The sequence below is a fragment of the Arachis hypogaea genome, chromosome 14 (assembly GCF_003086295.3).
Source record: "Arachis hypogaea cultivar Tifrunner chromosome 14, arahy.Tifrunner.gnm2.J5K5, whole genome shotgun sequence".
NCBI classification, from domain to species: Eukaryota; Viridiplantae; Streptophyta; class Magnoliopsida; order Fabales; family Fabaceae; genus Arachis; species Arachis hypogaea.
This window is the reverse complement of record NC_092049.1, coordinates 17,250,625-17,262,452: the sequence shown is the minus strand read 5'-3', so window position 1 is coordinate 17,262,452 and position 11,828 is coordinate 17,250,625.

Here is an 11,828-nt window from a genome sequence, read left to right as displayed (position 1 = left end):
ACTTAAAATTTTTATATTTTTATTAAAAATTTTCATATTAATACCTTAACTAACTAATTAAATCCTTGGGTTTTATTCATGAAATAAATTTGACTTATTGCATATTAGTAAATTAAATTTAAAATATAACTTATTTGACATTATTTGTTAATTTAATGTGTTTGTAATATGTATGTATGCAATAGAAAAATCTTCAGTAGTCTTAATTTTTTCTGAAGTCTTAAAATTTTATGATGTATATTGTTTATGTTATGTGGAATTTAGGTTCATCACCTAGATGGATTCAATAATTATATTATCTTCAAATGAGTTTTAACTATGATTTTTTATTTAAATAAAATAAAGATATGATTTTTCAATTTAGAGAAATAAAAAAATTATTTTTTTTGTCTGATAATAAAAGAACTTTAAGGAGGCTTTAATGAACCAAAAGAAGGAGAACGATTCATAACAATGAGTAAGAATACAAGATAAAAAAAAATTGTAACGTAGAGAGAGATAAATGGTAAAGTCGATCAGACAATGATAAAAAAAAAACTTAAAAGAAGTTGAAGAGTCAATTATCATATTGAGGGTGAAAGAAATCATTCTCAATCTCTTCAAAGATTGGCACATAGTGGTTGAAATTAAATGTTTGGACTCATTTAAAATGTTCCTCACATTTGACTCAATAAAAAACATGAAAGAAACTATAAATTCATTTTTTCTCTTAAACTACTTCGAAAAGATAAGATGGTCTCAAGAAAAAACAAATAGAGAGTGAAAAAAGTATAGATCGAATCGAGATATTTGGAATTCTTCTACAAGCGTGGTGTGAAATTTTTTTTATTAAGATTGCTGACAGATTTTATTTTTGATATTGGAGTAGCATTGGTATTTTTTTAAGATGTGGGTTGATAGGGTGTTATTTTCAAATGTAAAACCGTTTAATTAGATAAACAAAAATTGGACCATTCGATTTGTGAGAAGTACAGAAATCAGACCGTCCGATTTGTGAGGATATAGAAATCAGACCGAAGAATTTTTGTTCGGACCCTCCGATTTGTGTATTTTTCACACTTTTAAAAAATACCAAAAATTATAATATTAAGATATATCATCACTTTTAGTTCCATATAAAAAAAAAAAAGCCTGATTGCTGAAGTGTGTGAAAAAGTTGTAAAATAGAAAAAAGATTCTACAAATCTAAAAAACTTCAACTCAGTCAAAGTATTAGTTGATACTAACTGGGGCCTTTAAATTAATGATTTGTTGCAATTAGTTCTGAACGGAAAAAAATATGATATTTTTGTGAAAGAAACATGTATGGAGAATAAAAATATAAAAGAGAAAAATAATGTTAAAGAGCAATGCTCTGAGGATAAAGGCTATGGACGTGGAAGATATATGAAAATTTGAAAGATTAAAACCAGAATCTAGAGAAAAAAGATATTAATGTGTCAACACTAGTGTCGAGTACAAAGAATAATAAGAACAAAAAGGTAGGCGATATTTATGATAATCTCTTATAGGTGTATAGAGATCAGAGGTGGATATGCAAGTAGGAAGAGGAGATCAATTCGATTTATAAATTATAGAGAATCTAACTTTCAACGAGGATTCAATCTCAACCAGATGCTTCCATGATGATAGGATTTTTGAAGAAGTAATGTAAGAGATACAATTGGGCTTGCAAGGGGTATAAAAATTTAAATTACTAAAAGCATATGGGGACAAAAAAACGAATTTTATTCAGGTCCATTATATCCATCTATGTTCGAGATATTATTGAGAAATAATTGACACAAACTGAGTTGAGAGAAATAATAAAGAGAATTAAAATATCCAATTACAAAAAGTGATAAAAGTGAGAAAAAAAAAAGATTAAAAAAAGATGAAAGTAAAACACATGTAAAGAAAATAGAATGCCACACAAATAGAAAGGTAGCAGGTACACAATCAAAAAGAAGAAAAAAAGTATGTTATAACCAATAAACACAAAAAATACTAAACAAAAAAGAAGAAAAGTTCACAAAATTTTAGAGATAAGAAAGAAATGACTCTGATATAAATGATGAAAGTGATACCGATGGCTCAGGGAAGGAAGCAAGAAGAACATAAAAACTTGGGTCGCAACTTGATTTACGATGTGGTAACGAAGAAGTTGTGGTGGAATTTCTATATAAGGAAGAGATGAAGAAAATACCAAAACATATCATAGTGTAACCCAAAAAATAATCAGAAGAAGATCAGACAAAGAGAAACCAAATTCTTTTTATAAGGTGTAATAGTGCGTCAGATTTAACATTTGAAGAGCTCGATGTTAGACTTTATGAGTATTTTTTATTTGGTATTTGCTTGTATTTTTTTGCTTGTGTTTTGATTTTTTGGTTTTTGTTTTATTTGGTTAGGAAGGGTCTTGTTTTGTCAGAAAAATAGACAAAAGTACACCTAAATTTTTACTCGGAGTACAAATGTACTCCTCAATTTTTTAATGAGTCATTTGCACACATGAATATAAAATTCCGTTGTCAATTCTACCCTTCTGTGGCCTGAGTAAATTTTTTGGCGGTGGTGGAGGCTAGGTGGCATGGTGTTGTATGATGTGGCCAATTTGAGGTGACACTTTTTTTTTTGGTGACTAAATAGAAAAGAAAGAAAAAAAAAGATACAAAACCATATTAATTGGCTAGGGTCATATCTAAATCTATTAGATGTTGAAGCTCACTCCATGGTTGGCTCCAATTCGAGTGAATGTCCGCGACAGAAGTAGCTGCTTTAGCCATACAATCTGCAACACTATTTGCAGTCCTCTGAATTAAAAGAATAGAGACTCTCCAATTCCAATTCATAACCTCCTATATATGCTTTGCCAAATCCCATTCCGGAATATCCTTACCAAGCATTCTTTGGTTTACCAAGAAAAGAGCTTCTAAACAGTCTGTTTCACAAATAACCTCACGAAATCCACTCTCCCAAGCAAGAAGTAAACCTCTCCAAATTGCATACAATTCAGCAAAAAGAACACTGCACACTTCGACTTTCCCAGTGCAACCTTTCAACCAACATCCATCAGGATTGCGAATGATACAACCAAAACCAGCATAGCCAGAAGGAGCAAACCAACTAGCATCACAATTCAATTTAACAGAATAAACTGGAGGTGGAACCCAATGCAAACAAAGTGAAGGAGGAGACAGAGATTGATGCATAGCAAAAATAGTGTGAAACTCCCTTACTGAACTACGAATCAAACTCACCACTTTACTAGCACTCCATGAATCATCTATATTAAATAAGTCCTGATTCCTGCTTCTCCAAATCCACCAGATGGTCAAAAAGAAAAGAAAAACATTTTCACTCCTTGCACCTCTGTAGAGCCAATCATGTAAATTCGAGTTATTTGAATACAGGCCTAAAAGGTTCCAGACCTCCTTGGCACTAGGGCACTCCCGAAGACAATGAAGAATTGATTCAGAACCATTCTGACACCGATGACAGGTGCTAGATAAAGCTAAACCACGACCCAAACGAAACTCTGCCGTAGGAATAGCATTATGAAGACTGAGCCAAATCAAGAACTTGTACTTCTCAGGAATATGCAGTCGCCATACCCACAACCAATTATCATGCTCATTCCAGTCAAACTTTCTTTTGGCTAGCCAACTGTACCCACTCCTAGCTGAGTAAAGTCTAGAAGATGCCACACCCCACGACCAACCCGAACTCTCTCCAGCATTCAAATCCGGATTATAAGCATTCAAACGCTGTTTGACATCTTCTGGAATGGTAGAGAAAATATCATTGGACTGAGGGAAGATTACAATAGGCTTTTGTTGCAAGAGGAGCTTTTTTGGTACCAAAAATCTAGAGAGCAGTGGGTCAAGTATGGGGATAGAAACACTAAATTCTTTCATCTTCAGACTTTGGTGCGTAGAAACCATAATAGAGTACATGGATTATATGTTAAAGATGGGTCTTGGTCTACTGATCCAGATATTCTCCAGGAAGAAGCCCTCTCTTTTTACAAGAATCTCTTTGGTACAACGGAAGAGGTTGAGGTTGATTGTTTAGGGGATGTTCCGATGCCCACTCTAAGCACTGAGGCTTGTGCTAGGTTAATTGACCCTGTCTCTTTTGCGGAAGTCAAGTCAGCAGTATTCAGTATGAGCCCTTTTAAGGCTCTTGGTCCAGATGGCTTTCAAGCTTATTTTTTTAAAGAATATTGGGAGATAGTAGGCACTGAGATTTGGAATTGTTCGGAGCGCTTTTTTGGGAGAGTTATTAAATCCTAGCATCATGGAAACTCTGATTGTGCTTATTCCTAAAATTGATAACCCTACCTTTATGAAGGATTTCAGGCCTATTAGCTTGTGTAATGTTGTTTATAAAATTATCACCAAAGTATTGACTAACCGACTTCGGCCTTTTCTTCCAGATATTGTTAGTCCTTTACAAGGAGGTTTTATTCCAGGTCGTGGTGCTCCTGATAATATTATTGTGGCCCAAGAAATTCTGAATTTCATGAAGCACACAAAATCCAAGAAAGGTACTCTTGCTTTTAAAATTGATCTTGAAAAAGCTTATGATAGGGTGGATTGGAGGTTTTTGGAGAGTACTCTCATTGCTTTTGGTTTTCCTATCATCACTGTTAATTTGATTATGACTTGTGTCCGTGCATCATCTCTTTCTATTATGTGGAATGGGAATAGATTGGATAGTTTTGCTCCTAGAAGGGGGCTTAGACAGGGCGATCCAATGTCTCCTTACTTATTTGTGCTTTGTATGGAAAGACTTGCTTGCTATATATCTCATAAGGTGGTTGAGGGTGTGTGGAAACCAGTTTCTGTCACTAGGGGTGGCCCAAAATTTTCTCATTTATGTTTGCAGATGATCTCTTACTCTTCTGTCAGGCTACAAAGAGTCAGGTCCAAATGGTCATGCATTCTCTTAACATTTTTTGCAAGGCATCTGGCATGAAAGTGAATCTTGAAAAGTCTAAAGCTTTTTGTTCTAAAAATGTGACTGCTCGTAGAAGAGATATTTTTACTAGTGTTTCTTCAATACGTTTTGCTTTGGACTTAGGAAGATATCTTGGAGTTAACCTTAATCATTCCCGTACCAGTAGGGCTTCTTTTCATTCGGTGATTGAAAAGGTGAGGGGAAGATTAGCTAATTGGAAAGGAAGGCTTCTAAATAAAGCAGGGAGACTTTGCTTGATCAATTCTGTTGCAGCATCCATTCCTGTCTATCATATGCAGGTATCTTTTTTTCCAAATTGGGTTTGCGATAAATTATCTTCTATGATGAGACAGTTCCTTTGGAAGGGTCAAGTTGATGGTAAAGGTCTTTCTCTTGTTAATTGGAGGACCGTGATCACTCCAAAAAAATTTGGTGGCCTGGGTGTTAGAGATCCTGCGTGTGTTAATATATCTTTACTTGGTAAATTGGTGTGGCAACTTTTTCATTGTCAGGACAAGCCTTGGGTTGCTCTATTGAGGGCGAAGTATCTGAGGAATGAGGGAGTTTTAGATGGCCCTGTCCCTTGCAATGCTTCTCATGTTTGGAAGAGTATCTCAAAGGCTTTTGGTGCTCTTAAGGATGCCTTCTCTTGGTGCGTTGGGTCACTTGATCAATCTTTTTGGTTTGACAATTGGAGTATTGAGGGCCCAATTGCTCAAGATGTCCCTTTTGTACATATATCTGACTCTGATTTAACTATTAGAGACGTTTGGAAAGATGGTCAATGGAATCTCCATGAGGTGACACTGTGAAAAATAGAAATATTCATTATGAAATTTGTTGATTTTTTTAAAAAAAAAAAAGAAAAAATTTTACAAGTCTCTTTATTATCTCCGTTTTCATATTTCAGTGTTGAATGAAAACATGCCCTAGCAAAGAGTAAGCATAGTGAACTTCTGAGCACTTCGCAGTTCGTTCATTGCAGTTCGTCGTATGCGTTACATTCTGAAGGAAAAAGCGGTAGGGCAAGAAGCGTGGAAGTCTAAACGCAAGCTTGTGCGAGGGAGGAGAGTTCAGAATCAGACGCGATCAAAAGGTAATGCTTCCTTCCTTCACATATATCTGTGTTATGATATGAAAATGCATCAATTTAGTTATTCTATAGTTTGATAGAGGAATTTTTGATAAATAGATGGCAAATCATATAACCTTTGTGTATCATCACAAGGGAAGATTTGAGAGAAACATGAATGGAGTTCTAAAATATGTTGGAGGGGAGATTGTTGTGATTCCTAGGGTGAATGTGGAAACTCTGAATACATTTTTTATGGTGGGATCATTTAAGGATTTGGGGTATGTCTTGTTCAAAGATTTTTACTGGGCTGAGAATGAGGTATCGAATGGTTTGCATTTAATTAGGCTTGACAGTGATGTAGTCCAAATGTATGAATTTGGTATTGAAAATGGAAGAATATGCCATGTTTATTGGGATCATGTTGTTGATTTACCTGAGGAAGTTGAAGTGGTAGACGTTGTAGATGATGAGCCATGCCCAACTACAGATACCATTGAACAACCTACACCACAAGAAACCCCAAGAAGAAGAAGTAAGATGGCAATCTACAAAAAGCCTACCCCAAAAAAGTTGTATGTTAAGAAGGCTAATAAGAAAAACAAAATCAACCAAAGTTGCAATGAAATAACTGACACAAACTGAGATGAGAGAAATAATAAAGAGAATTAAAATATCCAATTACAAAAGGTGATAAAAGTGAGAAAAAAAGGTTAAAGAAAGATGAAAGTAAAACACAGGTAAAGAAAATAGAAGGCCACACTAATAGAAAGGTAGCAGGTACACAGTCAAAAAGAAGAAAAAAAAAAGTATATTATAACCAATAAACACAAAAAAATACTAAACAAAGAAAAAAAAAGTTCACAAGATTTATAGAGATAAGAAAGGAATGACTCTGATACAAATGATGAAAGTGATACCGATGGCTTCGGAAAGGAAGCAAGAAGAACATAAAAACTTGGATCGCAACTCGATTTACGATGTGGTAACAAAGAAGTTATGGTGGAATTTCTATATAAGGAAGAGATGAAGAAAATACCAAAACATATCATAGTGTAACCCAAAAAATAATCAGAAGAAGACCAGACAGAGAGAAACCAAATTATTTTTATAAGGTGTAATAGTGCATCAGGTTCAAGATTTGAAGAGCTCGATGTTAGACTTTATAAGTATTTTTGATTTGGTATTTGCTTGTATTTTGGTTTTTTAGTTTTTGTTTTATTTGGTTAGGAGGAGTGTTGTTTTATATGAGTATTTATGTGTATTGGTTAGTGAATGTCGAATACCTCTTATGAGATTGGACGTTGTTGTTATTTTACTGTTGTTTTATTAGCTAATCTTGTTTATTCCGTTGAGCCTTTGAAATTTACTCCTTCTTTGTGGTCGAGTACTCTAACTTAGCATCTAAAAACAAAATCTAATTTCAAATCAAATTACATCCTAAACAATTTAGGGCTTCAGGGTTAGCATCCCCTCCCTCCTTCATCTTCTCATTCGTTCTTCGTATACCTCCAATAACACAAAATCAGATTATCAACCATCAACAACAATCATAAATTATGTTAATTTAAGTTTATTTTAATTGTTTTAACATAAAAAATAAATTATAAAAATTCATTCCCTAAAAATTAGCAGAAGAAACACTGTAGCAGTAAGTATTGAGCAAGGAGCAGAGGAGGGCTTACCAGATAGAGAGACGACAAGGGAGGAAGGTGAGGGACTGCGAGGTAAGTAGAGGTCAGAGACCGGAGAGGCGAGCTGGTGAGGTGAGTGATGGACGGCGAGGGGAGAAGTGGGAGCTCCGTGAGGGACAGTGGCGAGGTGAATGACGCGGGTGGTGGTAACGCAGACCCAGAGGCACAACCATGGCAGCAACAACACCACTGTCGGCGATTGATGCGTGAGCATCTTTTCTTTATTTTCTGTTTATTTTAAGTTAGAATTTAATACGTTTTAATGAGTTTTAAATCTTATTTTAGTATTTGAAACCTCTTTGGATGTTACTTTGAGTTGCTTTGATGTTTTAATTATTTCAGGTGAAGTTTGGATCGGTGTGACAGAGTTCGTGTGCAAGAAAAGAGAAGATTTTGAAAGCTACCAAGCTGGCGCTAAACGCGGACTTGGGCATTTAGCGCTAGCAACTCAAAAACGCATGGAAACCCTCTGCCCATTGGGGTTCCTGACATTTAGCGCCAGGAAGACAGAATCAAAAGAGGAGCTTCTGCCCACTAGGGCACGCACTAAACACTGAATCTAGCGTTTAGCGCCAATAACATGGATCCACTGTCACTAAAGGAGCATCTTTAGTTGGATTTAGCTTTTAATTGTTATATCTTAATTTATTTTAGTTATTTTTATTTAAAAATAAAATCTTTTAGCTTTAGAATTTATTATTTTATTTTAGTTTAAAATCAAATTAGGTTAGATATAAAAGAAAAAAGATTCAGCCCTTCGGGGGATCTTCTGACTTACGCACTTTCACATTTTCTGAACCCTAGTTTTCTCTCTGAGTTATGAGCCACTAAACCTCTTTGGTTAAGGTTAGGAGCTCTGTTTATTTCTATGGATTAATACTATTATCATTCGATTTTAATTAATGTATTGATTCAGTTTCAAGGATTACTTTCATTCTTCATCTTATGAATTTAGGTATATCGGAAGAACAACCCTTGTTCTATCTGAATTCTTGTGATTCTTGGAAAAGTTATCTCACTTGAATACTAGGTTAAAAGTAAATTTCTCCTAGACTTCTAATTGCTTGAACCTAACGGGATACGTGACATATAATTCTTTTATATTTAGGTAACTCTCTAATCTACATTAAGTGACCAAGGAATTGGCGGTTGATTAGGTTAAAGGAGACTAAATCACTAAGGAAATAGGGTTTAGTCAATTGCAGTTTGCCATGAAATGAATCTTGTATGATTAAAATAGTTGGTAAGAAAATTTAATTCGGAAGAATAAACATCTCCGAAACCTTAACTGTTTTCTCACATACATTTCACACCGATTCTACTGTTTGCTTACTCCTTCTCTGAAGTACTGTTTAATACTTTTGAACTTCGAAACACCAATTACTGCTTGCCTGACTAAGTGATTCATTCGACTATTGTTGCTCAGTCCATCAATTCTCGTGGAATCGACCCTCACTCACCTGAAATAATACTTGGTATGACCCGGTGCACTTACCGATTCAATTGTGGACATTCTAATTCCGCACCAACGGCAATGAAGACCGGAGGATTCCTTCCCTTCTCTGTTACAATTTCATGGGAGAGAAGAAAGATTTCATGGGAGAGAAGAAATGGGCTGGAGTTTGTAAAAAAAATGAAATTGGGTTTGGGTTAGGATTAGATTTTAAATTTAAGGATATTATTGTAATTTCAAAATATTTCAGTCTTACTTTTATTTCAAAACAAATAGGATCCTGATATATAACTCAATCCTATACACTTTTACATCAAACAGAATATTAAGACTTATTTTAGTTTCAGTTTCAGTTTCAGTCTCTCTTTCAAATGCTATCTAATAGTTTTTTTTTTTAATCCAAATTGAAAAACCATATAATTTACGAACGAGAAGTCTCATTCCATCCTACAACGAGACAAACATATCTTTGTAAAAATACTAATTGTTTGCTTATACAACAAGATATGACACTAAAAAATGTAATTATTTTTATATTTATCCAAAACAAAAAAGTCATGTATTTATTTTATTTAAATAAAAATGTCAATTTTAAGTTTTAACTAAGTGAAGGAATTAAAAAAAAATGTTAACGAATTATAATTTAAATAACATAATTTTTCTATATTCATCTAAAAATTACGGATTCGAATCTCATTCCTAATTTAAAAAAAAAAAAACTAAAAAAAAGGAAAACACGATCTTAGAATTGGATTGAATTTGATTGGGTTTTAAGGCAACGTCGTAATTGCACCCTTTATTTGTACTCAACTAGGAGCGAGTAGGATATATAATTGTAGCCTTCATAATGATGAAATGTATGTAGAGAAAGCAGCTAGATATGCGGGTGAATGGACCACTAAGATGCTTCCAAATCTTGTTACGCCCTTCCTTCTTCGATGTTGCACATTATCCACAGCGAATGAATGGCTGAAATTTTGCTGTTGTGTTCAAGAAAAATAAATATCTTTTTGTTGGGTACGTGACCTACACACGCCGTCAACACGTTTTTTATTTGTTATTACAACTTGTAATTTGCGACAAGTACTTTATCAAGAAGCAAGGAACAAGAATGAATTAATGAATGAATATCTTTGGAGTGTGCATCTACTCATTATTCATTATTTTAGTGCAATCCAAGATGGAAATAATGTAGCTATCTAAATCTTGCATAGTAACTGTATATTAAAGTATTATACTTGCTAGGTAGAGGGGACCTTATCACATTTACTAATAACTAAAAGCAAGCTGTTGAGCTGTTTTTTTTTTTATTTAAGAAAAATAATGCCAACTCCTGTTCAAGAAATTTGAGGATTTTGAAATATATGTAAAAAATTCACTCATATATATTCATAAGAAAGTATTTCAAGTAAATATTGTACCGTCAACATTTCAGTTAACACTAATGTTGAGTTCGAAAAAAACTTTATTATTTACTATAATTTGGTTGATTGATTAAAGAGTGATTCTAATTTGTAGTTTGATTGTTTGTGTTATAAAATTTTAAATTTAGCATTAGTGTTAATGCTAATTTAATTTAAAAAGAATCAACCATCAAAAGTAAAATACGAAGAGAATATGAAAGAAATTATTGTTGCCAAATAAAAAATGACTAGTGTGATTATGCTAAGGGAGTTTATTGGTCGGTTTGTTTCGGATTCAAAGTGAAATGAGAACTAAACTAATTAAATTGTAATTAATTTGATTTTATGTTTTTTGTTTTTTTTTTGTGTGTGTATTCGAACCAAACTAAACTAATCAATAATTGATTAGTTCAGTTCGGGTAATTGCATGGGTATTCGATGAATAAAAATTCAGAAAAAATGAAAAGATGAGGAATTTTTTTCGAAAATCCGATAAATATGCTAAATATGTAATATCAACTAACAAGTCAATAATATTCTAGCAATAACAAAATTCAAATAGTGAAGATTCAAATATACTAAACACTAAATACATCAAATTTTAAACATATTAAAAACTAAAAACCATCATGAATGGCAGTGGGAGTGGATGCACTCGGAGAGGATGTGCTTCCAACAACAGTGTCACTAATAGGGTTAGTTTTTGCCATTTTTCAAGCTGACAAAAAAAATAATAGAACATCAGCCACTTAAAACTTTTATAATCCGTACAGAACAAGATCTCAGAACTCAGAATTTCAAAATAAAACAATTGAAGAAAAATTGAACAGAGTAAAAAGAACACATTTCTCGTAACAAAACAGAGACAGATAATATAAAAAAATTGAGACTTAACAAAGAAGACGATTGTCATAACAACAAAAATGGTGAATACCGTCGGATTTAGCGTCGACTTTACCGGTGGATTTACTGATAGTTTATGTGTCAAATTTGTCAAGTCAAATCATTACCGGCAGATTTTCATTTCCAACAGTAAATTTGCCAGTAATAATTGGAGAAAAAATGGGAGAAATAGGAGCAAAATTGAGCGTGTGATTTATCAGCGGATTTTTCCACCGGTAAACCCAATTAGTGGAACACTACATTTTGGTGACCCGCAAATCATTACCGACGGATTTATCTGCCGATAAACTTTTCCTAAATTCAAAACGCGAACCTTCTCCTGTGATTTTCAAAACACACACACACACACTCTCTCTCTCTCT